This window comes from Dermacentor andersoni, chromosome 1, assembly GCF_023375885.2.
Source record: "Dermacentor andersoni chromosome 1, qqDerAnde1_hic_scaffold, whole genome shotgun sequence".
Lineage (NCBI taxonomy): Eukaryota > Metazoa > Arthropoda > Arachnida > Ixodida > Ixodidae > Dermacentor > Dermacentor andersoni.
In genome coordinates this window covers 321954263-321969214 of record NC_092814.1, presented here as the reverse complement: position 1 = coordinate 321969214, position 14952 = coordinate 321954263, and the positions used below count along the sequence as shown (strand labels likewise).

General features: G+C 48.5%; 3 non-coding genes across 3 annotated transcripts; all 3 read right to left on the bottom strand.

Moving 5' to 3' along the window:
- Window positions 1–4539: 4539 nt before the first annotated feature.
- Window positions 4540–4621, bottom strand: TRNAS-AGA (transfer RNA serine (anticodon AGA)). Its single transcript has one exon. It is a non-coding gene; the product is annotated as a tRNA-Ser (tRNA).
- Window positions 4622–9910: 5289 nt separating this feature from the next.
- TRNAS-AGA (transfer RNA serine (anticodon AGA)) lies at window positions 9911–9992 on the bottom strand. The gene has a single exon. It is a non-coding gene; the product is annotated as a tRNA-Ser (tRNA).
- A 203-nt stretch (window positions 9993–10195) lies between these two features.
- Window positions 10196–10277, bottom strand: TRNAS-AGA (transfer RNA serine (anticodon AGA)). Its single transcript has one exon. It is a non-coding gene; the product is annotated as a tRNA-Ser (tRNA).
- Between the last annotated feature and the right edge of the window lie 4675 nt (window positions 10278–14952).

Genomic DNA, 14952 nt, shown 5'->3' with positions numbered 1-14952 from the left:
CATACACACAGGTGTAAAGGTCCGGAGCCGACGTCAGAGGGGCTTCGTAGAACTCTGCTCCGTCAAGGGTGGCGCTGGCGGGTAGCACATTCTTGAGCACCCCGCGCCACGTGGCTACCGGTTAGTCGCAGTTCTCTGAAGTGCGCCCCATCCGGTTGGTTGGGAACATGTGCAGCGGGCTGAAATAGCTGGCACGTTGCCACCCCGTCCGGCCATTCCTAACAAGGGGTATCCCTCAGGTCCTATCTCATGACCCCTTTTCGAGAGACACAAAGCAGCCCTCAGCACAGGTGATTTGGAGTTTCAACACTACTATAAAATCCTGCGATGTAACCATTATGTTCGAAAATAATGGCTTAATTGAAAAACTGTTTTGTTTAGGTACAACAAGTGCCACTCGAGGACTCGCTGCAGTGTTGAGAGGACGTTTGGAGTATGGAAGCGAAGGTTTCCATGCCTTGAAATGACTCTTCAGATAAAAACAAGATCAGTTCCTATCGTCATCACAGCTTGTGCTGCACTACAGAACTTCGGCCACCTGCTGAGAGACCCTGTTCCCCCTCCTGCACAAAGCCAGGCAATACACAACGCCGCTCCGCAAGCTTCCGCTCCCTCCTTTCAACAAACGCCACCAGGCATGCCTCCGTTGCCAGACACAGCAAGTGGCTTCAGGATCAGAGACCGCATATTCGCGCAGTATTTTACGTAAATGGAATGAGACAAAATCACAGCAACAAGAAAGACGTTTACTATTTCTTCAAAGCTTCTAGCTGAAGCTTTAGAATTTCCGCTTTCCTTTTTTGGCTGGCTTCTTTAAGCCGAAGAAGCTTCATAATTTGTTCACGTTCAACTTGCCTGTGCAAAGATTTGTATTTGTTCTCGAGGGGCATGTATTTCATTTTCAATATATGTTCCTTTTTTTTCTTCACGGTCATCCTTAATGGCACTGAGGCGGGCAGCCAGTTCAAGGGAGAGCGCCGTCTGTCTCTGGCTGCTGCTTGTCGCGGAGCGTCTTGTTCCAGCTGGCACAGGACCGCTTGAAGTTGCGGCAGCACCTGGCTCTGTCACAGCAGCTTGCTGGCTTGTTGTACCATGAACGAGCTCTCGGCTGCCTGTGGTCGTCGGTAATGGGGCAGCATTCGTTTCAGGTTCTGCTGGTGGGCTTCCAGCATCATCCCATGACCAGTAGTCGGGCTCATCAGCCGCGTCTTGACTACCTGCAGTAAGAGTTGAAAGTGACCACATAGCAAGATGGCTGCTGCATTGCTACACTGAACATTCTGCAATGTTCTGAACACCTTGGTGCCTATGCACGGTCTACGGTTGTATAGTGCACAAGGTCGCCAATGTAAGTGGGAGAATATGTAATACACACTATACAGCGTAACTATGGTCGCTTTTCGAGCTGGGTTTCAGCGCCTTTCGTTTCCTTCTCGATTAGCTTTACCTCATGTCCTGGTTGGTCACACTGACAACTGGTGCTTGCATGACCTACCAGGACACCACGTAAACGACGCAAGGCAATTTATTATTGCGTGTATGCGCGAATCGAATTGTTTAGTAACACGCCAGCACAAGCGATTACTCTGGAACGTTGGGTGACTCGTGTATAAAAGCAGACGCGCTAGAACCGCTGACCAGATTTCGACGATCGCCGACTGTGTTCGCCGCTATCGTTGTGCTTCGAGTGTAACTTGCTTTTGTGTGCACAGGATCGCCCACTAAAGAATCAGTTTCGTCATTCATACTTTCACGACTGTTTTCTTCACCGTCACTACTACGTGACAATATATAAGCGCACGAAACCTGGTTACATAAGGCATGAAAGTGTAATAATGATTTATGTAGTACCCATTATTCCCTGTGCCATCCAAGAAATTTTGGTAATCTTTGTTGTAAAAGAGCAGTTTAGCGTAAATGACATGAAATGTGGGCAGCAAAAGGAAAAAGAAATGAAGAAGCCGTACCATTTGCCTCACCTAGAGACTCGTTCTGCGTCTGCGAGAGTAGTGCCACGACAGCAGGTGTGTACTGGGATTGGCATGACTGCGATTCGCCTGGCACAGCGTGATGTCCTCTGCGGTCGCTGTCGAATGGATTTGACAGTCAAACTGCCATATGTGACGCTATAGCTCCGACTTGCTGCAGCTCGTCGGTCGCATGGCTAGGTGAGGGTGTACCGCCACCTGGAATTGCAAGGAAGCAGTTTGTGGGACGACAAGGTTTAACATATCACAAGAGCACATGAAAAGATTACACAGCCATATGAAAACATAAATTGAAGCTTTTTATGCTGACTGTGACTGTGTGCAACACAGCCAGGTGCTCAAGATATGCACCTTTAAGAAACGTCAAGGTACATCATACCATAGCTTATTGGGAGACACACATGACTTATCTGCTAGCTGTTCCCAGAGCACTGGCATCTTCTGCCGCAGGGGAAAATCCCTGGTTTTGTGCTGCTCCAGCTTATTGTTTTTTCGATGGCCAAGCAGCGGTAAATTCTGAGGGACAAACTACTCTTTGAGAAGCGTAGTTTGTCTATCAATGCTGCCAAATGTGAGAAAGTTTTTAAGTGCAATTACTACATGGTACCCATTTGACATATCATGTCATACATTTTCCAAATAAAGAAGGAGGGAAAAACACAGCAAGAGCGCGGAAATTGAAGCCGTAGTTAGGAAAATCCACTCGTTTTAGAAAGTGCTATTATGCGATTCCAGTACCCAATATAAGTTCTTTTCTAGAGAACAGCAAGTTGTTTGTGCACGAACACAAAATACGACATAAGTTGAACGAGGGTGCAAAAAAAAAGAAGGTATACAATGAATAGGCATACACTACATTCTGTACTACATGCAATTTATTTCAGCACTCAGCCAAATAAATGCCGTAATTTCGGCACTGAATCATATCTGTACTATAAGCGTCAAATTAAACTTGGACAGTGGAGCGCGTGGCGCCAGCATATATAGTGTGCGCCGTACAGTCATCACCATATGCGGTCGCGCACATCCGGTTTGGGCGCTGCGCGATAGTGAGATATTTTCACTTTCGTTCTGTTTGAAAGGGAGAAAATAAAACTAAAAGAAAACCGAAGCTAAAACTTTGCAGTTTACGGCGAGTATCTTCGCACAGTTCGCCAACAGCACAAGTGCTATCGGCGTCAAATGAAACGCTAACAGTGGTGCCCCTGGTGCACTTTGCACCGTCATCATTAGAGGTACATTCGCTCGAGTGGTTTGCCGCTTGTACGCCACATTCATTCTTTCGATCGGAAAACTTGCGCAGCGTGGTATCGCTGGGAGCGGCCGGCGTGAGGGAGCCGATCGCGTTTGGCCGTTTGACTCCCTTCCCGGACGAGTGCAGTGCGGCCAAACCGGGTGTGCGCGCCTGCAATGGTGATGACTGGACAGCGCGCACTATATCTTCACTTATGCTTGAGCCACGCGCTCCGCTGTTCAAGTTTCATTTGACGCTGATCGTGCGTAGCGCGAACAGTACAAAAAAAAAAAAAAAACATTCGGGCCTCAAGCTGCGAGACGTTCGCGGGCGCCAAATGGGCTTATTTTGGCGAATTAACCCAACGACTTAGGTCGCTGAACGCTATGCAATGTTCAGTAAGAGTATCTGCGTCAATAACATCGCAACTGCACAGGACACAATGCTTGCCTGTAGAAAACCGCCCCCGCATGTCTTGTGCGTTACACTTGCGCCACTTGTCTTAGGTTTTCCCAACACTTTTTAATTTGGCCCCACGTCCGCGGCGTCACAATATGGCGGCAGTAGGACTCGTCCTCGATTTTTTTACACGACTCCCGTTTTCGACTGACGGATACAGCGTCCATTTTCTTGTTCTTGACCACGCTGCGATGGCGCGAAACGAGCGCCAGGAGCACGGCGCGTTCTTCTTCGGAAAAGTTTGTTTTCCTTTTTTCCATCGTCCGCGCGGGTTGAAAATACGCAACGCACACACACTCGCTGCGCAAAAACACCGCACGTTTTCAGCAGCAAAACCAAAAAAATGTTGGGACGGCGGCACACAAAAGCGTAGTGGATACGAGAACCAATGTGAATTTGTGGCCAGACGAGTTTGAATAAAGCGCTAGAACCAAACCGTTCTTTCTATTTTAGTCAGAAGAATGCTCGAGCAAGTGCTGCAACATTTATATCCGCAATATTCGGCGGCAAAATTTTTTTTTTTACGATTGAACCGATCGTACACGTATTATTTACGTATTCTCGGCACCAGACGACATACTTGACTCGAAGAATGTTACTTTCGAAAGTGATACATAAGAGTCGTTTTTTAGGAACTCTCCTAAAACTTTCCTTACACTTGTGCTTTTCCCGCACTTACTGACGCCCAAGTTAAGTTCTGTTTCTGAATGTGGGCCTTAGGTTTGTTGAGGTCGGGCATGAGCCCAACCTTCAATTTTACGGGAAGAGGCGTGGAAAGTGTGGTGACTAATTATTCCACATTTGCTTGCTCTGCAATAAAGCGCATGAAGCCACACAGGCTTGCAGAAAAGTTATGCACGCAGTCGACAGGATTTGAACCTGCGCGGGGAGACCCCAATGGACTTCTAGTCTATCGCCTTAACCACTCGGCCAACACTGCAACTTGCAAGAAGGTGCTCCGAATGGCCATTATTCGGTACAAGTTCACTTGTAAGACGCCCGTCTGTTTCACAGGTTTGTTGAGGTCGGGCATGTGCCCGCCCTTCAATTTTACGCGAAGAGACATGGAAAGTGGAGTAACTAATTATTCTACAGTTGCTTGATCCGCAAAAACGCGCATGAAGCCACACAGGCTTGCAGAAAAGTTACGCACGCAGTCGACAGGATTCGAACCTTTGCGGGGAGACTCCATTAGATTTCTAGCCTATCGCCTTAGCCACTCGGCCACGACTTTTTTTGTTTTACTGCCGTTTTTGACGCATATTACAAAGCAACATATGATAAAACACTTCCGCCTCACTTGGGCTGACGCGAGTGGTGCTAAAAGCTTTTGAATTGTACTAATTCATCAAGTAGTGGTGTCCACTCTGGTGGATCAGTCTGCGCCCTGAAACATTCTCGAAGATAATGCTTTCGATGAAGTTTTCACGTGTGGCACTAGTATTTATGTCTGCATGTCGCACCTGCATTCGCGTTTTCCACAAACTGTGGAGGCCAAGAAGCATGATTAAATCGTAGGGCACTTCTTCACTTTCAACTGGCAAGTACCGGATGCCGTAAGGATTTAAAGGGAGTTCCTCTTTAATCGTGTTCTGAAGGACATTTCAATAAAAAATTGGATCCCAGCATTCTAGGAAAACATGTTCCACTGTCTCGGGCTTCCTGCATAACAGACAGTTTGTTGTCCATGCCACGAATAGCCCCTTATCATGCAGCCAGGTTTTAACAGACAGCGTACCGGAATGCAGTTTGAAAAAAAAAAAAAGGTTTTGACCACAGGTCTAACGGGCATGATCTTAACACTTTTAAAAATATCTTGCCCTGGGCCTCCAAAGTGCGGTGTCCGATAAATGGGTACCGGCAACATCACGTCAACCAGCGCTTTGTACAGCTTTTTCGCATTAACATTGCATAGGTATTCGGGGCTGAAACGTACTTCCAACATCTTGCAGAAAAGAACAACCTCGCCCAAGTATCCTGTCACAGCACCACACATGTGATCACATGAGACTACCCTTCCAGGGAGCAGTCTCTGTAGGCGCACTTGCATAAGAGTTCTTAGAAAGGGATCACTCTTATCACGTAAAAACATAAATCGCGAGACCACTTGTCGCAAGAAAAGATGCGCCAGGCCAAGGCCTCCGCCTTTAACGGAAACAAACAGGTTAGTTCGGCTGGTTCTTTCCCAGGTGGACGCCCAAATAAAAACAGCAAAAACACGCTGCATTTTTTGAATAGCTATTCGTGTCGCACACAGCACATTCATTACATACCAGAGCTTCGAAATCAAAAAGACATTACAGATAGAGGCACGGGAAAACATTGATAGCTGTCTTCCTTGCCACGCAACCGCTTTCTCTTTCATTCTCGAAGTTTCTTCTTTCCAGTATGAGCTGGGATCCCGATAACCATGCAGGGGCACTCCTAGATACCGCGTTGGCGAAGTGGACCATCGAAGCCGAGGAAAACAACCCGGTGTTACGTCCCATTTGCCATGCCAAAAACCGGAACTTTTTCCCCAATTGATCTGACTTCCAGTCTGAGCGCAGAATTTTTCAACCACACTCGTGGCTTCACAGATGCTCTGTCTATCAACGCAAAACACCGCTATATCGTCAGCATACGCGAGTACTTTCACGTGTGATGACTGCTGTCTGTAACCTGAAATTCCGTCACAGTTGATAATTGCCAGGCATAGTAGCTCTAAATACACTGCGAAAAACAAGGGGGAAAGCGGGCATCCTTGTCTTACTGAAGAACGTACAGCAAGTTTGTCAGTGAGATCGCCATTACCTATATAGCGGGTCGTACAGTTCTTGTAGGCCATTTTTACGCCCTCTGCTATAACATCGCCTAGTTTGGGATGTTCCAGGATGGAAAAAAGAATTTTGTGAGAGACGCGGTCAAAGGCTTTTGCCAAGTCGAGCTGCATCATTGCCATCTGGCCGCCAACTGCATAGACACACTCTAATACGCTGCGTGTGACATGTATATTTGTGGCAATGCTACGACCTTTAATTCCACATGTCTGGTGGTACCCTATTTCGTGATCACAGACTGCAGTCTTTTTGCTAGAACTTTCATAGATACTTTGTAGTCGACGTTGGTGAGACTAATCGGTCGATATGACCCCACCAACAGTCGTTCTTCCGGATCATCAGTCTTCGGAATTAGAACGATGTGGGACGTATTGAAAGACAATGGAACCTGTTTGCATTCGTAAGCCTCAGTTATCACATGGAGCATGCACTGTGCAACAGAAAGCTTAAAGGTTTTATAAAAGGCCGCACTTAGCCCATCTGACCCAGGGGCTTTCCCAGATGGTAGGTCGTCTATTGCTTTTTCTATCTCTGTAAACTTATAGGCAGTTCAAGACGTTCCTTTATATCATCACCTAGTGTTGGCACCAATCTCAAAAAGTCTACATGGACGCTTTCTATGGCCTCGAGCTTATTGCTAAGAAGTTCCGTGAAATGTTCGGCTATAGCGCTCTGAATGTCTCTCGCATCTTCCGAAGTCCGGCCGTCATAACGGATGCTCCTAATTTCTTTCTGGCAAGCGTATCTTTTCTCATCTGATAGCGCTCGTTTTGTCGGCGTTTCGCCAGCCTACAATTTCTCATACATTGCGCGTATGACGGCGGCTCTACACCTGTCGGCGTCTATTCCTTCGAGCTGGCATTTCACTTCCCGTATTTCTTTCGTGAAAGTTCCCGGCGCGCTACTTTCCATGCTCAGCATCCATTCAAGTTGCCCGTTCATTTCTTTTTCTATCTCTTTATAACGAGCCACGCTGCCCTTTTCTATTGCTTTCATTTTTACCCACTCTTTGAACCCCTCCCATTCAGTTGCAAAACTAGCTGGCGCGTCTAGCAGTTCGTCTAGCTTGGTCTTGACTCGCATAATGAACCCTTCATCCTCCAAAAGCTTTGTGTTCAGTTTCCATAAGTGCCAGTTAAAGCGCGATTTCCTGCCCTTCATTCCTAAAGTCATGCTCACGAGGCAATGATCACTGAAAGACACAGGTTTAACGTCATAACTTGAGCACAGCGGCATAAGTTCGACCGATACATACATCCTGTCTAGTCTCGCATGGCTCTCCCGCTGAAAGTGCGTGTATTCAGGGTGGGTCCCATTGGAAAACGCATTGCCAACATCCTCGAGACCATACTCATGCACAAAAGTATTCAAAACTTCAAAGCTCTTGTCTCTCAGTGGCCTACACTTCACTCTGTCAACTGCGGCACACACAGTTGAAGTCTCCCAGTACAAGCAAAAACTTGTCGCCTTTGAACCATGGCTCAAGGGATTCAAAAAAAATTTTGCGCTCGCTTTCTACATTAGGAGCATATACACAAACAATTCGCCACCGTTAATTCGAAAAAGTGCAATCAGCAATCAAAAGGCGACCACTTGGGCATGCAAATACAGACTCTACGTTCACTCTTAACGTCTTCCGGATGAATACAAGGCACCCACCCGACGTCCCCACAGAATGACAAACGCACACATGAAAGTTTGCTTGAAAGGAAGACACCATGCGGTCAGTGTGCTCTTGGCTCTCTATTTTCGACTCTTGTATAGCAATTATATCAATATCGTGATCCAGAAGAAGGCGATTAAGCTGGTATTGTCGCCTTCTTGCTCCCAGCCTTCTGACATTCAAGGTCGCAACTCGAAGGGGAGTAATAAGATTAAAAGCCATGTCTTGGAAGAAGAAACGCCTCTATCCGCATGGTGCCTACCTTCATGGGTGACGTAGCCTTCCTCACGACTGCCAGAACCTCTTGACACCGGTCGACCAACACAACCGGCGCTGACACGGACCAGGACCTTGTGCTACTATGGAGGCAGTTTCCCCGCCTTCCGCGTGTCGGCCGGAAGGTTCGGCCACGGTTTTAAAGACGAGCGTCTCACTCCGCATGCCTTCGGCGGAGGCTCCTCGCCGCCACCGCCTGGCTGCAGCTTCACGTCGACGCTTTCTTCATGCGGACGTTTCCCAGCCATGATGCTCGCCGCTTCCAGGTTCGTCTCCATCGTATCAAAGCCGGGGGTCTCCACGTTGCTTTCTTCGGCGACCGCGGCTTTCGCCGCCTCATTCACCTTGTCAACGTCGTCCTGTTCAGGCTTATGCTGCGCCTGTACACTACCATCTGTTGCGCGGGAGGGCCCCGCCTTCTGCTTCACCAGAGTCGTGAACGATGGCTGAGTATCGCGCTGTGGTTGTCCTCCTGCACGAGCTGCTTCCTCCGCATCCGTCTCGTCCATCAGCATCTCGGCCGAGTCCTCGCTGGTTCCCGGGCCTGCAATGCTCGCGTAAGTGCGAGCACACTGGTCTTCTTCGTGCCCGTAGCGTCGGCAGATTCCACAACGCGGGACTCGACATTCCTTGCGGATGTGGCCCGTACCACGACACCGAAGGCACAGTGGGGGTCGACCTGGTACCACAACAAGCGCCAACTCACCGCCAACGCTCAGCTGGTGCGGCAAGTCATCCAACTTCACGCCCGCTTTCAAATTGAGGGTGACGAGCCGGGTAGTTGAGCCCTTCTCTGTCATACCTTGCACACGCCAGCGCTCCCGGCCTACTTCGGTAACTTTTCCATAGGGCGCAAAGGCGACACGCACGTCCTCATCAGGCACATTGTGTAGAAGCCAGTGGAGCTTCAGTCGAACGTCCTGGTTCGCCGGTTCAATCACCAGGCAGCGCCGGTTTTTTAACACGCAGCTCCCCGATGCTCGAGATCTTCTTCACCGCGTCCGCGTCCTTGAAAGTGATAGCCCAGACATGGCTCATGCGATACGCCCACAGGGCGATAACATGCGGAAGAAGTGAATGCTGTGCCAATGCGTCACGGAAATCTTCAATCCGGTACGGTCGCGCCGTAATATCAGCGTGCAAAAAAACTGTATTTAAAACATAACGACCTGTTGGCAGACCTGGCAGAACAACTTGGTAGGTACCCTCCTGTTCCATCGTCCTGTTTCCGCGGCCAGAAAAGGCTTGGCCACGACTGCAACTTGTAACAAGGTGCTCTAAAAGGCCATTATTCGGTATAAATTCAGTTGCAAGACGCTCGTCTGTTTCTTAGGTTTCGTGAGGTCGGGCGTGCGCCCGCCCTTCAATTTCACGCGAAGAGACGTGGGAAGTGGGGTAAATAATTATTCTGCAGTTGGTTCCTCTGCAAAAATGCGCATGAAGCTACAGAGGCTTGCAAAAAAGGTATGCACGCAGTCGACAGAATTCGAACCTGTGCGGGGAGACCCCAATAGATTTCTAGTCTATCGCCTTAACCGCTCGGCCACGACTGCAACTTGTAACAAGGTGCTCTAAAAGGCCATTATTCGGTATAAATTCAGTTGCAAGACTCTCGTCTGTTTCTTAGGCTTGTTGAGGTCGGGCGTGTGCCCAGCCTTCAATTTCACGTGAAGAGACGCGGAAACTAATTATTCTACAGTGGCTTCCTCTGCAAGAATGCGCATGAATCTACGCAGGCTTGCAAAAAAGGTATGCACGCAGTCGACAGGATTCGATCCTGTGCGGGGAGACCCCAATAGATTTCTAGTCTATCGCCTTAACCGCTCGGCCACGACTGCTTCTTCATTTTTTTTTTTATTGCCTGTCTTCGACATTCTACAGAGCACATAATACAGAACAAAATTACAATGCACAATTAACAAATACAAAATATCTTGAAAGAACATACATGCCATCAGTCCTATAAGGACTGGCGTTGTGTAATTAAAATTCTTTCAGTGCTGTCAGAGGTTCTATCCTCGACAGCCATTCGGGTACACATTCTTGTATTTTCTTTATTTCAATGAAACGAGACATGCTTTCGCGGAAATACGTACGCGCAGGCCTAGCGTCCGGGTCGCAGTAGTACCCAGACATCCTTTCACGCCATAAACTATGAAGGCCCTTGAGCATTATTAGGTCGAAGGGAACCCCGTCGTCATTCGTTACCGCTAAGTACCTGATGCCATGCGGATTTAACGGTAACTCCTTCTTCATTGTTCTTTGTAGGACATCCCAGAAGAACACTCCGGCCCAGCAATGCAAAAAGACATGGTCTATTGTTTCTGGTTGCTTGCAAATCAAGCAGTGCGAGTCCCAGGGTACAAGAAAGCCACGTTCTTCCATGAATGTCTTCACTGAGAGTGTTCCTGTGTGTAATTTAAAAAAGAATGTCTTTACCCCAGTAGGCACCTCCATATTTTTCACTCGCTTAAGGACATCCAGTCCTGATCTTCCACTGTATAGCGCTCTGTACAATGGCACTGGAAATACAATATCGCAAATATCTTTCTACAATGTTTTCCTTTTAACGTTACATAAATACTCAAAAGAAAAACGCACAGAAAGAAAGTGCACACTATCTGCAACTTCTTTAAGATAGCCACGAAGCGTTCCGGGCATACTATCTGTACTAACAATAAGTGCCGGCAAAGCACCTCTCAACCTGAGTTGGCATACAGTGCGCAGAAACGGATCACGCACATCCCGAAAAAACAAAAACCTGTTCACAAGCTGGCGTACAAAAAGATGCGCCAAGCCCAGCCCCCCTTTCTTCACGTGCCGGAACAGATTGGTTCGGCTACTCCTTTCCCAGGTAGAGCCCCAGATAAAAACCGCGAACACTCTGTGTAACCTTTGCACGTTTACCCTTGAACAGTACAACGTTTGCATGACGTACCACAACTTCGTAATAAAAAACATGTTACACACAGTTGCTTTTGCGAAAATCGACAAGTTGATGCCTTTCCACCTGTCTGCTTTTTCTCTTGTTTCTTTTGCTTGGTTCGTCCAGTATTCGTCGCTATTTTTGTAACTGCCCATGGGGACACCTAAGTACTTGGTCGGGGTTTTTATCCAGCTCACATTTGCAAAATGGTCCGGGGCCGAAGACCACTCTCCGTGCCACAAACCGAGGGACTTTCCCCAGTTCACTCTACTGCCCGTCACATCACAAAAATTTTCACTACCCTTATTGTTTCCGTCACACTTTCTTCGCTTGTACAACACACCGCGATGTCATCTGCACATGCCAAGAGCTTGATTTGTGTGGCTGCCAAGCTATACCCGCGTATTTGCTCAATCTCAGTTATTGCCAAACACATAGTTTCTATGTAAATGTCAAACAAAAGAGGACTGAGAAGGCAGCCCTGACGCACAGAACGCATGACGTTAATGGGGGCCCCCAATGATTTATTCACAATTAAGCGTGTTGTGCAGTTCTGGTACGCCAACGCCACTCCCTCAGTGATGATGGAACCAACATTAACGTAATGCAAAATGGCAAACAAAATATCATGAGAGACACAATCAAACGCTTTCTCGAGGTCCAGCTGGAGCACCGCGACTCCACCCGAGGTGGCGTCACAGCACTCCAGCACGCACCGCATCGTGTGAATATTCGAAAAAATGGACCTTCCCTTGATACCACACGTTTGGTGATCTGCCACTATGTCATTTATGACGCTTTGAAGTCTGGCAGCCAAAACTTTCATAAAAACCTTATAATCAACATTGGTTAAAGATATTGGCCTGTAAGATGTTACTAGCCTAAGTTTCTCCACTTTGTCACTCTTAGGGATGAGTATGGTATGAGCTTTTCCAAAAGAAGGCGGCAAAGTTTTGTTATCATACGCATCATTAAACAGCTCTGTTAGTAACGGCGACAGTTCTTTCTTAAAAGCTTTATATAAACACGCGCCCAGACCGTCCGGTCCAGGTGATTTGCCTTGGTTTAAATCATCAATTGCTTTTTCAACTTCACGTTCTGTTATTTTCCATTCCAATCGTTGTTTTGTATCGTCACTCACTCGCGGCATCCGAGATAGAAAGGCCCTTCTGAACTCGTCTATATTCACTTCTTGAAACGCAAAGAGTGACTGATAATACTCTAGAAACGCTCGGCCTATGCTCTTACTATCGTCGGCAACTGTGCCGTTCCATAAAATTCTGTCGACATGATTCCGTCGAGCTTGCGCTTTTTCGAGTCCCACCGCCCGTTTAGTGGGCGGCTCTCCAGCTACTAATGCATTTGCTCTTGCTCGCACAATCGCACCTTGATACCGTTCCTTGTCAAGCTGCTCGATATTTTCTTTAATGGCTCCTACATCTTGCTTATACGTCCCAGGCTCTTCGCACTCCAGCGCTATCAGCTGCTTAAATGCCTTTCGTATGCCCCTTTCTTTCATTTCCTTCTCAAATCGTAAACAGCTCGATCTTTCTAAAGCTTTCATTTTTACGTTTTGTTTGAAGTATTCCCATTTCTCTGCTATTGTTTCACTGTTTTCTTCGCTTACTTTCCTGACGGCCTCACGTACTGCCTCTACAAATGGCTCGTCTTTTAGTAGTAAGGCATTCATTTTCCGTAGTTCCCAATTGAAATCTTGTTTCTTCCTCTCCGTGCCTATATGACATTTCACTATGCAGTGATCTGAAAACGATACTGGTGCCACCGAATAACTATGGCACTTTGGAATTATGTCTTGCGATACGTATATGCGGTCTAACCGCGCATGACTACTACCTTGGAATCGTGTGTACATGACTTCCCGCTCCCCCTCCAGGCACTCACAGACATCGTCCAGTTCATTATCATTAATTAGCTTAGTCAACACACTACTGCTTTTATCGCGAATACCAGCATTATTGACTCTATCCCGAGCCCTCAAAACACAATTGAAATCCCCCAACAAAACCATGCACTTATCAGTGCTAATATACTGAAAAAGGTTCGCAAAAAATGAAGCGCGTTCTTCCACAGCATTCGGTGCATATATGCACATGACTCTGAATTCCAATTCACGAAAAACAAAATCACAAAAAACGATCCTTCCGGTTTGACATGAAAATACATTTTTCACAACAAGGCCAGGCAGCTTCTGAACAAACAGGACACAACCGGCAGACGTCCCTACCGCATGGCTCACGACCGCATAATATCTAGTCATGAAACGCCGCACCATGCTCCCGGTCTCCTCCTCTCGGTCAACCTTTGTCTCCTGGACAGCTAGAACGTCTAGGTCTTGGTCAGCGGCCAACCGTAGGACTTGGCTTTGCCTACGCTTGGCCGCCAACCCTCTCACGTTTAGTGTGGCAATAGTAAGCGACGGATTAGGAGCCATTATGAACTAAAGTATGAGATAGACCCGGAGCATGGCGCTTACCTTTCACGACCAGCCCTCGGCTAGCCGCCTCCGGGACCACCCGTCTTCCCGGAGTTATTCTTTTGCTGTGCTTTGTCACCAGGCTTTCTCTCGGGCGGAACATTTGGCTTCGGCTTGAAGACCGACCGCCTCCCAAGAGGCGTCTTCGCTGGTGGCCCGTCACTTGTGCTGGATGCCGCGCTGTCCTTGTCTCCGCCCTCGTCACGGGGGCGCTTGGAGGTGGCACCGAGACTAGCCGCCCGGTCCCCGTCGTTTGCATCGTCGCTCTGTTGCATCGCTGACTCATTCTCCTCGCGTTCGCCTTCATTAGCACCTGCCTTCACAGGGTCTTCGTCCCTCTCGACACGTGCAGGCCCAGTCACCTGCTCAGCACCCTCGACTACCTTGGCTTGAGCGACCTCCGGTACCGTCGTGGCATTTGTCGTCAATGAAGGCACTTGCACACCGGCTCCCTTAGCAGCTTCTTCTGTCTCGACTGCGTCCATGACGTGCTCTGCAGCAACATCACTCGCTGCTGGTCCTGTCACGGCCGCGTAAGATTTAACGCAGTCAGCGTCGACGTGGCCGAACCGTGTGCATCTCGAAAAGCGGGGGACTTTGCAATCACGGCGTACGTGTCCTGTCCCTTGGCAGCGCAGGCACTGCATGGGCCGCCCAGGTATGACCACCAATGCCAGCTCTCCGCCGACGCGGACCTGGTGAGGCAGGTCTTCCACTTTAATGCCGCTTCTGAGCTTCAGTAGCACGGTCCGGGTGGTCGAGGTCTTGTCTCCCATGCCTTGGACGCGCCAACGCTCCCTGCTCACCTCTTCTACCTTGCCAAAGATTGTGAATGCCGCCCGGACGTCCTCGTCGGATACGCCGTACAGCAGCCAGTGAAGCCGGAGTTTCACCTGCTGGTCCTGCGGGTCGACGATGACACATCGACGCCCTTTCACCTGAAGCTCTTTCAGGGCCAGCAGGCGTTTTGTTGCAGCTGCGTCACTGAGGGTCACGGCCCAGACGTGATTGACCTGGTAGGCCCCGAGGCACACAACTTCCGGCAGCAGGCTTGTGGGCGTAAGCGCATCCCGAAAATCCTCGACCTTGTACG